An 11,055-nucleotide genomic window follows, 5' to 3' on the forward strand; every position below is an offset into this window, starting at 1 on the left:
TTTTGAAAAATATACTTTTTATTTTTAATTAAATTTATTGGTGTGACATTGGTTAATAGGATCATATAGGTTTCACATGTACATTTCTATGATACAAGATCTGTATTACACTGTTTGCCCACCATCCAAATGTGATTTTTAACATTGGCAACATGTTTCTCTATTTTAGTCATCCATTCCTCAAAATGATCTTTACATTTTATGGATCAGAATTAGGTGGCAAATAAGCATAAGAGGATTTTCTATATACTTATTATATTGAAAAGACTCGCCATGCCAATTGTTGATGAGAATGTGGGGCAATGGAGACTCGCATACTTTGAAAATGGGAATGTCAAATCATACAATTATGTTCCAAACCTTTGGTGGTTACTTAAGAATGAATACACACAACAGAATATTATTCAGCCTTCAAAAAGAAGGAAAACCTGATATTTGCAAAAACATGATGAATGTGGAGGGCATTATGCTAAGTGAAATAAGCCAGATAGAGAAAGAGAATTACTGCATGGTTTAACTTGTATGTGGAAACTTAAAAAAAGTTAAACTTTTAGAAACAGAGTAGAATGGTGGTTGCTGGGGACTGGGGATGGAGTAAATGGGAATGGGAAGATAAAGGCTGTAAACTTTCAGTTTTAAAATGAATAAGATCTGAGGATCTATAACATGGTGAGATAATCCATGATACACTATTGTATAATTGAAACTTGCTACAAGAGTAGAACTTAAGTGTTCTCACCAAAAATTAGAGGAAGGGAGAGAGAGAGAGAGAGAGAGAGGGAGAGAGAGAGAGAGAGAATGAATGAGAATGTTAATGTAATGTCATGGATGTGTTAATTAACTTGATGGGGGGATTATTCCATGATCACATTGTGCACTTTAAATATATTAGAATTTTATTTGTCAATTCTACCTCCATAAAGCTGAAAAAAAGCTACATATATACTTACAAATGAACCAAACACTCTACCTTGTTATTGTCTTAAACAGGGTGAAAACATGTCCATGCAAAGACTCATACATAAATGTTTGTATCAGCTTTATTCATAACTAGAGGCCCGGTGCATGAAATTCGGGTGGAGGGGGGGTGGGGGGTGGGGGGTGTCCCTCAGCCCAGCCTGCACCCTCTCCAATCTGGGTCCCCTCAAGGGATGTCCGACTGCCCATTTAGGCCCGATCCCAACGGGCAGTCGGACATCCCTCCCATAATCCAGCACTGCTGGCTCCCAACTGCTCCCCTGCCAGCCTAATTGATGCCTAACTGCTCCCCTGCCAGCCTGTTTGCCCCTAACTGCCCTCCTCTGTAGGCCTGGTCACCCCTAACTGCCCTCCCCTGTAGGCCTGGTCCTCCCCAACTGTTCTCCCCTGCAGGCCTGGGTCCCCCCCAACTGCCCTTCCCTGCAGGCCCAGTCGCCCCCAACTTCCCTCCTCTGCCAGCCTGGTCACCCCTAACTGCCCTCCCCTGCAGGCTTGATTGCCCCTAACTGCCCTCCCTACAAGGCCTGGTCCCTCCCAACTGCCCTCTCCTGCTGGCAATCTTTTGGCGGCCATCCTGTGTACACATGGGGGCAGCCATGTTTGACCACCTGCGGGCAGCCATCTTGTGTGTTGGAGTGATGGTCAATTTGCATATTACTCTTTTATTAGATAGGAGGATAGAGGCCTGTTGCACGGGTGGGGGCCAGCTGGTTTGCCCTGAAGGGTGTCGCAGATCAGGGTGGGGGTTCCCTTGGGGCATGGGGTGGCCTGGGCGAGAGGCCTGTGGTGGTTTGCAGTCTGGCCATGCTCCCCGGCAACCCAAGCTGAGGCCCTGGTATCTGGGGTTTATTTATCTTCTATAATTGAAACTTTGTAGCCTTGAGTGGAGTCCAAAGCCGGCCAGGGTGTGTGGGAAGCTTGACTTCCTCCATTGCCGGAGAAACCCAAGCCTCCTGCTCTCTCAGGGCTGCAGCCATCTTGGTTGGGTTAATTTGCATACTCGCTCCTGATTGGCTGGTGGGCATGGTTCGTGGGTGTAACGGGGTATGGTCAATTTGCATGTTACTCTTTTATTAGATAGGATAAGCAATTTTGAAAGCAACATGAATAACCATCCACATGTGAATGAATAAACAAATTGTTATATAGTCATACAGGGTTGGCCATCTATTAACAAAACAAAAAGAAATGATTGAATTTTCAGCAACATCATTGATAAGATTTAAAAACAATACAGTAAGTGAAAGAGGCCAAAAACAAAATACAAATATATGATTGTATTAATATAACGTTCCGGGAAATGCAAAACTATAATGAATGAAATCATATTGATTTCAGTCAGAGACTGGAATTGGGGAAGGGAATTACTTAAAGGTGCACAGGAAGTATTTTGGGGTGATGGAAAAATTGTATGTAGTGATCAAAGTGGTTGTTATAAAACTGTGTATCAAAACCCATTAAATTATACCCTTTAAATTGTTGAATTTTATTGTATAAGAGTTATGCTTTAATTGAAGTGTAGAAAAAGAGCTAACAATTATTCAGTCAAGAGACTTATCAGTCAATTGGACAAAGGACTCAGATTCAAAGTCCAACAAATTCCAACAGAATTATATAGAGAATAATAAAATATACAAGATAAAGAGAGACCAGAATATAACAGATATTTGGGCATAGTAAAAATTTTTAAGAATAAGTACAGTCAAAGATGGATAAAACAGAATGAAACACAATATTTGAAGATAAAATGTTTTAAAGAACCTACAAATTCAAGAAGCTCAGCAAACACTAAATAGGGCACACACACACACACACACACACACACACACACACACACCACATCACACCACACTTTGGCGTATCATGCAAACAATGCTGACAATCAAAGAGAAAGAAATAATACTAAAAACAACCCAAGATGAATAAAATACATTGTCTTCAAAGGAAAACAATAAAATAGTTAATTTCTCAATACATATGATCAGGTTGAGAAAATAATCAAAGTAATGAAAGAAAATAATTTCTAACTTAGAAACAGGTAGCCAGTGAAAATAATTTAAAAATTAGGAACTTGCTGTTTAATAAATGTCAAGTTATAATAGGAAAACAAGTGGTAAAAGTAATAATTTTCACTAGGTTGTAATCAAAGGATGCATTCTATTATTTCTAATATGTCCAATAAAATTTATAAAAATTTATCATGTTAATAAAATGACAGAACAATTCAAAATACACTAATTCAAATGAAAATAAAAAATAAAAAATAGGATCAGAAAACATAAGCTAAACAGAAAATTCAGATTGCAGATACAAACCTACTATATCATCAGTAACATTAATTATGACTGGGTGAAATATTTCAAGTAAAAGTTTATTAGACTTTTCAAAAACAAAAATCAACTGTATCTTGCTTACTGCAGACAAACCTTATATATTAATGTCATAGTAATAATTTAGAGAAGAAAAACACCCACCTTCCCCCATGTAGACCAACAAACATATCTTGTAAGGAGAATAAAACAAAGCATACAGTAAAAGCTGAAGATGCTTTTGTTTATCTGAAGCAAAATCTTATTAATAATAAGTTTCAACTAATTTTTCTATCAGTATTTATTTACTTTTTGGAGTATTTATTTGTGTATTCATTTATTTACTTGCTTGCTTCAGACATTTAAAATTCTCTCATCAGAAAAACCTAGTTGACATGTTACTTAGGCATAATGTTCCCACTTATTTCCCCAATGTTTTAATGAATATGATTCTCTATATTTGTCCTATTAAAAACAATTTCATATGCAAGCCAGGGATTATTTGAATTCCATTTGTAATTTGGAATGCTAGCACACATTCTATATGAAATGCAGAAACACAATTGATATATTTAGGCTTCCCATCAAAGAATAGCTTTCAAGAATGCACCATTTTCTCCCTCACTATACCCAGATCATGTAGGATTTAACAAGAGGAGATTGTAGTTTGTGGCATACAAGGGATAACTTTTCAAACCCATCTGTGCAACTGGTTTCAAAAAAAAAAAAAAAAAAAAAGTCTGACATCCCAATTTCAGCAATATGGAAAGAGTTAAATGCATTTTTAAAGATATTTTTTCACTAATACTATAACATGTTATAAAATTATAGTGCCAAGAAACAATTGCAGCAGCTTTTAAACTAATGATACAATCTATGGATAATTTCAGCAGCTCAGAGATGTGAATGAATGAATCGTATGTCATTGCAGGAAGCAACTTCCCTCAATGAGCTCTACCTGCTGGAATCTCAATTCATTACATGTTGAATAAAAAGCTTTTCTTTGAAATAAGCCTCTCAAACTGGTTCTGGAGCAAAACCTAGACCCTAAAGGGAGACAAATGGGACTATATTTAGAATTTTCCACTCTCTGGGAAGGATTGTGTTCCAAGCACCTTGTATGCATAGTAACTTGGGGCAGTATTCAAGTGACATAGTTATTTCCAACAATTCTGCACCAGTTTTAATCTCCTTATTGTGAGTTAGCTTTTTCCTGATGAGTTGCAATCGTCCAAGCTTCATAACAACTTTCCATTCTCGTTTTATCTCTGTTTTCAGTATGGCACAGGTGTATGAATGCTTATTAGTTAACCAAGCAACCTTAACAAAGCAAATGCCTGTAAGTCCCAGGAGATTTGCGAAGGAAAGTTAAATGCAGCCCAACTCCTGAAAGCATTTGTATCTTTGGACTGCTTTAGAAATATGTTTAAAGGAATAAGATGGAGAAACTTGCCCTTACACCAGCATTAGAAAGTAATAATGTAAATCTCTCCCGTCAAGTTAAAACAGAAATTAGGCCAATAGCATGTCTACTTTTCATTGGCTAACTGCTCCTTTTCTTGACTTAGTGTTTGGTCTGAGGAAGGAACAAAACAGCTTCTATGAGGAACTTAAGATTCAGGGAAGAAAAATGATTTAGACAAAGTTAAAACCTAGACCTCCTGGATTCAGATTCTAAAGTAAATCTTTTAATGTTTCCTTTTTACGCTTACTAGCCTTATGTTGAGTTTGAGCCCGAGTGTTATTCTTGTCTCTCCATGTAGAAGATGCCATAACAAAGAGCTACCAACTGGGAAACTTAAAACAACAGACATGTGTCATCTCAAAATTTTGGAGGCTAGGAGTCTGAAATTAAGGTGATGGCGGGGCCACCATCCCTCTGAAAACTGGAGGGAATGCCAAGGATGAAGCATCCTTCCTTGCCTCTTCCTAGCTTCTACTACAACATAATCCTGCTGTTCCATGGCTTGCAGCTGAATCACTTTAATCTCTGCCTCTTTCATCACGCTGCATTCTCCCTATGTGTTTTCATAGCTCTCTCCTTATAAGGACACCAGTCATATTGGATTAATACCCACCCTAATGATCTCATCTTACCTTGGTTAAATCTTCAAAGATGCTATTTCCAAATAAGGTCACATTCACAGGTACTTGGAGATAGGTCTTCAATATATCATTTTTAGGAACACAATTCAATCCATAACATATCATAAGCATTTTATAGGGGAAAAAAGTTGTGTTCTTGTCCTCTTCTGGGTCCTCTATGTCTTCTAGCCTAGGGTCAATCAAACTAATATTCACTGTTTGGTGCACAACAGATGATCAGTTTTGTTTAAAATTGACTTATGGCAGGTAAAAAGACTCATAGATAAGAAAGCTGCTTTAGACAGGTGAATAACAAGATCAGGGGGTGCTCAAGTATATAGTAAGGTGCATCTCTCGGAGAACCAGAGACTTGGGCAAGGAGTCAACTATCTGTGGCACTTAACTAATTTGATGATCTTATAACTATGTTTCCTCACCAATCATAACAGATAAATAATACCTCTTCTGCCTATCCTAGGATATTATTATGCAAGACATAATAGATGAAAAATGTTTAATGTCATGCTATTTCCAGGCATCAGTATTAAGCTAACTCTATGGTGCCATAGTGCTCTCTGGGTGCCAGAAAAAAACCTACAGAAAGTATAGCAGATGCTGTTGGTGCTCTTCCCAGATTCACTTTGATCCCCTTTACCACTCCTCTGCAATTGCATTCCAGCCTCTATCTATGAGCTTTCTTGTAAAGGCTTCTACCTGCAACTTTCTTCAGAATATGCCCTGGGGCTACTAGAGGCACTGTGTTTTTATGGAGATCTAGAAATTTGGGGAAGTTATACCATTCATCCTGTTCCACAGAAGCTCACAATCAGTAATGGAATATAAAAGCTCATCTTCCTTTATCAATGTAGGACAAATTCTGAATTGGTTAGATTCTAGAGCTTCTCATAAGACCAGACAGAAGACTCAGCTGAAATTGAGTCTTTGCTTGGCTTCTCTTCCATTTATGTACTTTCCCCACTCGCTCACTGGTTTCACTTGGGAACATTTACTTAATAAACCACTTAAATATGTACTCTAACTTTAGAGTCTCTTCTTAGAAAATCTGACCTAAGATAGCTGGCACTTCAAAGAAGAGGACTCTGGAGTTGAAGCATTCATTGGCAATGAGGACCCCATTACTGGTGGAAAACAGAGTGTTGACAGCCATTGACCTGTGGTAGTGTTTCAATTGCAAAGGCTTTTATCCCTGCTGGGTTTTGGGGGGATACTGATGGAAGGGGTCGTGCAGTATCTTTCAGGTTTGAGAAGTATGGGGAAAAAGAACAGTAGAACTGGGTCATTGCTGCCGAGTATCACTGAAGCACTTAAGAGGAAAAAAATGACAAATGGGACCAATGAGCAATTTAACGTAATATATAAAATCCTGGTTATTTACATGACTGCATTCAAAGTGTCCTTCACCAGCAGCCAGAGAGCAAAACTTAGTGACCACCAAGGACAGGTCTTAATTGCAGAAGTGGCTGAACCTCAGAAAATACTGAATTTGTAGACTTTGGTAGGTAAGTTCTCTAATGCCAAAATCAGGGTACAGACAGGGAGTAAGTGCAATACTTAGAATTGAGGGGCGGATATTTGTTTAGATTTACTTATGAGCTTTGAACCTCTAGATTTCCCTGAGCCTCTGCACCTAGAGCAGCAGTCTGTTGCTTCCCCTTGTTAGAGGCTCAGGCTGAAGATGCTTCAGAGTCCCCAAGTAAAGCAGATGCCTGTAGGGTCCTCCCTTTGGATTGCAGAATAATAACTGAGTCAAGTCTCAGCATGGTTTACCTGGGGAAGTACTCTACCAGCTAAGGGGAGACAGGGATCATATTGAGGGATTATACACTATGGAAGTCCTGGATTATGTATCCAGGCAGGAACTGAGAGATTACATCTGAGAGTGAATATTGTCTATTTAGAGGCACTCTTCTGAATCTCAAGACTTGACATCCAGTTCAACATCCCTTACGCTGGTTCTAATATGCTTCCAGAATGGCTCTTAGAGGTTGGAAAAAAGTAATAGCTCACATTAAGCAAAGTAGAGATGCCAAAATTGCTTTTGTAGTGTCCTGATAGAGATTAAAAGGCTGAGAGATTTAGAATGCTGGAGTGGATCTATTATATGAGTCTGAAAAATCATTATCAAGCTATGCATTTTGAGAGGGCCCAAAAGTTATTCCCCCTAATAAGATGATAAGAAATATGCTGGTGAAGAAGGCATTAACTTTGGTGAGCAGCTCAGCCAGAGATATATTTTGAAGGTCAGAGATGACAGGAGATTCAGTGTGGAAATTGGGCTCCCTGGTATCAATGGAGTTCACAGTATCCTGAAATGGTAGAAGCCAGATGATAGCACATAAACATCAAAAGTAAGGTGGGTATAATTATGGTAAAGGACATTCAGCAAACCCTGATCTGTAAGGACTTGTGGAGATAACTTAAAGATGATGTATTCTTAGGTTCAAGCTAAATGGGCAGCTGACAGGGACTTTATTTCATATGAAATATAGAATTTTTTTTAAAAAAGCTTTATGTCAGCCACACCAACAAAAGTCATGATGCCATGCCTAGTTTCTAAATCAGAGCCAGTTCTCAGAGAACACATCATTCCAAAGAGAGGCAAAACCAACTTGAGAAAACAACAACAAAGCTGCAATGGCACAATGATTGCAGCTGTAATGATTCTTTCTGAAAAGGGACTTTCCTGGTATCACCCAACTATCTTTACATAAGAGAAAGTGGGACACCAGATCTTTCAAAAGCTGTTAGACACAAGAGCTGGCCTAGAGAAACAAGGGGAAACAGAATGCCCTAAGGCTCTGTGATGGTTACGTTTATATGCCAACTTCGCTGGGCACAGTGCCCAGATATATGCTCAAACATGATTCTGGATATTTCTGTGATGGATTTTTAGGATTATACTAGCAATTATATTGAACATTGAGTAAAACAGGTTACCCTCCATATTGTATGTAGGCTTCATATAATCACTGTAAGGTCTGAATAGTAAGACACATGTACTCCAGATGAATAGAACAAAAGACTGACCTCCCTGCGTAAGGGGATCAGGCCATCAGAGTACCTTTGAACTTGAACTATAGCATTGGCTCCTCCCTGGGTCCCCAGTCTAGATCTCCTGCAAATTTTGGACATCCTATTGGTTTTTGCTTCTCTGTAGGACTCTGAATAATACAATCTTTCTCTGAAAAGTAAAGCATATGCTGCTCAAGTTATAAAGTCCACACTGAAGGCTAGTCATAGGTAGTCATTTTACTGGTTCAAAATGTCTACTTGCAAATCTGGGAAAATTGAAATTATTCAGAAGATACTGTACTATAACACTGAGTTTATAAGACAAGCTCAGCTATTAGGGAAGCCAAAACACTAATCAGGACCTCTGATTAAGTAAGAGCATATGAAGGTCAAGTAATTAATGGATTCTTGGCTTAGACTGTAACACAGTAGTCATTTTCTGTTTCCCAAATGCATAATTGTAATAGCCATAATTAATAATTGGCAGAAGCCTCACATTGGTTCTTTGACATGTGGAAGAGCTATTGTTATAGGAAGGGTAGAAGGCTGTGAAAATACTCATTTGGCTATATTAGATCTAAAGGAACTCAGTTGTAAAGGCAGAGATAAATGCCACCTTCAAGGACCTACAGGATGCAGTATATACACATGTTAGTTCACCTGTATAACTATATAACTCCTATGAAAACCTGGGAGAACTCTGTGGTGTTTGCACAATGATGAAATCTAACCACACATTTCTCAGAAAATACTCTGTCATCATTAATCAGTACAGGACTGTAGTCTGAGGAGACTTGGATCATTTGGACCTTTCAAAGACCATCATGACAATCAACTATATTTAATAACTTTAGATCTGTTGAACCTGCAGTTCATGTGTTCTACACGCCCTAGTAAGATACATGTACTCCAGAAGGTAGGAGATGAACCCTGCAACTGTTTAGGGTGCTGCCATGTTAGAGAGTTTTTAGGGATCAAGTAGTTTGGGGTATGCCAAGAAAACCATCCACAGTAAGGGACAAATTAATGCACATGGCACCTCTTTCTATTAAAAAAGCAACACAGAACTTGTTAGGCCAACTCAGGTTTCATGCAGATACAGAACTCAGAATACTCTCATTTACTTGGTGATGTGGAGACCGGTCAATTTTGCATGGAGCTAGAGGAAGGAAGATCTTTGTATTAGGTACATGCTGTGGTAGTTGCAGCCTCTAGGATCCTCTGGATCCTCTCCATTTATCCATCTTCATGTCTGATCATTGGCAACTTTCTGTCAATTCACAATCATGCATCTGGTGATGGGCCTAGTGATGCTATTGCTAAGAAGGGTAATCAGTCTGAAGATGAGGGGGAACCAGAGGAGAGGGGAGTTAGAGCAAACTGGAACGTGCAGGGGCATTTCCCCATCTGTCCATCACCATGTCTAATTGTGGAAACTCCTAGGAGAAATATTTGATGCATTGCTCCTGCCTTCATGCAAGTTTATTTGATATCTGTAACCCACAGTGATGCAGAAAATGGGGATCTGGGAAACATAGTTTCCAGGTTTGGACAAGTTGTCATAGCATAATCCAACACCGATTTTTTTCCCCTCATTGGCTTGTTCTGCCAGTTGTTTGGAGAGGTTTAAGTTGCCCACTATGATTATGGATTTTTCCCATTCTTCCTTTCAGTTCTGTTAATTTTTGCTTAATGTATCTTAAGGCTGTTACTAGATAAATTTGAATTTGATGTCTTCATGTTGTATTAGCTATTTATCATTCTGCCTCTTTATCTTACTAATTATTCTTGCATTAAAGCGGGCATTATCTGATTCTCCTTTGCCAGGTCTTCTAAAAAGTGTTCCACCAAATGCTTGGTAGATGCACTAGTTGTTTGTTGTAGATGCGCAGTTTCCCATAGACTCCTTCATGAACTCCCTCTTCGTGGTCCCATATCAGTGGGTGTAGATGCTTGACTTTTACATTTTTCCCTGTAAGTTTCAACTTGTCCACCTACACCAGTACTTGACTAGTGACTCTGACGCTGTGAAATTCTCTTCCAGATTTTATGTTCCTTCACTTCTCCCACCTTATTCCTTTATGTCCATACTAATGTGGCTATTTCTCTGACAAATTTAACTGATATAATCAGTAAAAATATAGAACACGTAAAACTTGACCTAATTTGTGCTTATATGCTGTATGTGTGTGTATATAGCAATATGTCATGCTAAGCCCCATTTCACAATGACAAATTTGGCAAAATAGGATCAATGTTTGGCAAAATGTAACACATATTAATGATACAACTTTAGCAAAATAAAAGTATAACTTCCCTTTCTGATAAGATATATTTATACAAAGAATCTACAGCAAACCTTATACATACCAGTAGTCATAAAATAATTAAAATTTAAGACAAATAATTTGCTATTCAAAAAAGAAAGATAAATCAGGCTCTATGAAATTTAAGAAATTTTATCAAAAGACATTATTAAGGGAGTGAAAGTATAATCCAAGGTGAGAGAGAATACCTTACAATTGATGTGATGACATGGAACTCTCCCAAGCTGGGCCTAAACCATGATAAAAAAGAAAGAAAAAGGAAACAAAAAACAAAACAAAAAAAGGAAAGAAAAAAATAATAAAAATTTTAAAAATAAAAAGAG

This window comes from Cnephaeus nilssonii (assembly GCF_951640355.1).
Source record: "Cnephaeus nilssonii genome assembly, chromosome: 16".
In the NCBI taxonomy this organism is placed as follows: Eukaryota; Metazoa; Chordata; class Mammalia; order Chiroptera; family Vespertilionidae; genus Cnephaeus; species Cnephaeus nilssonii.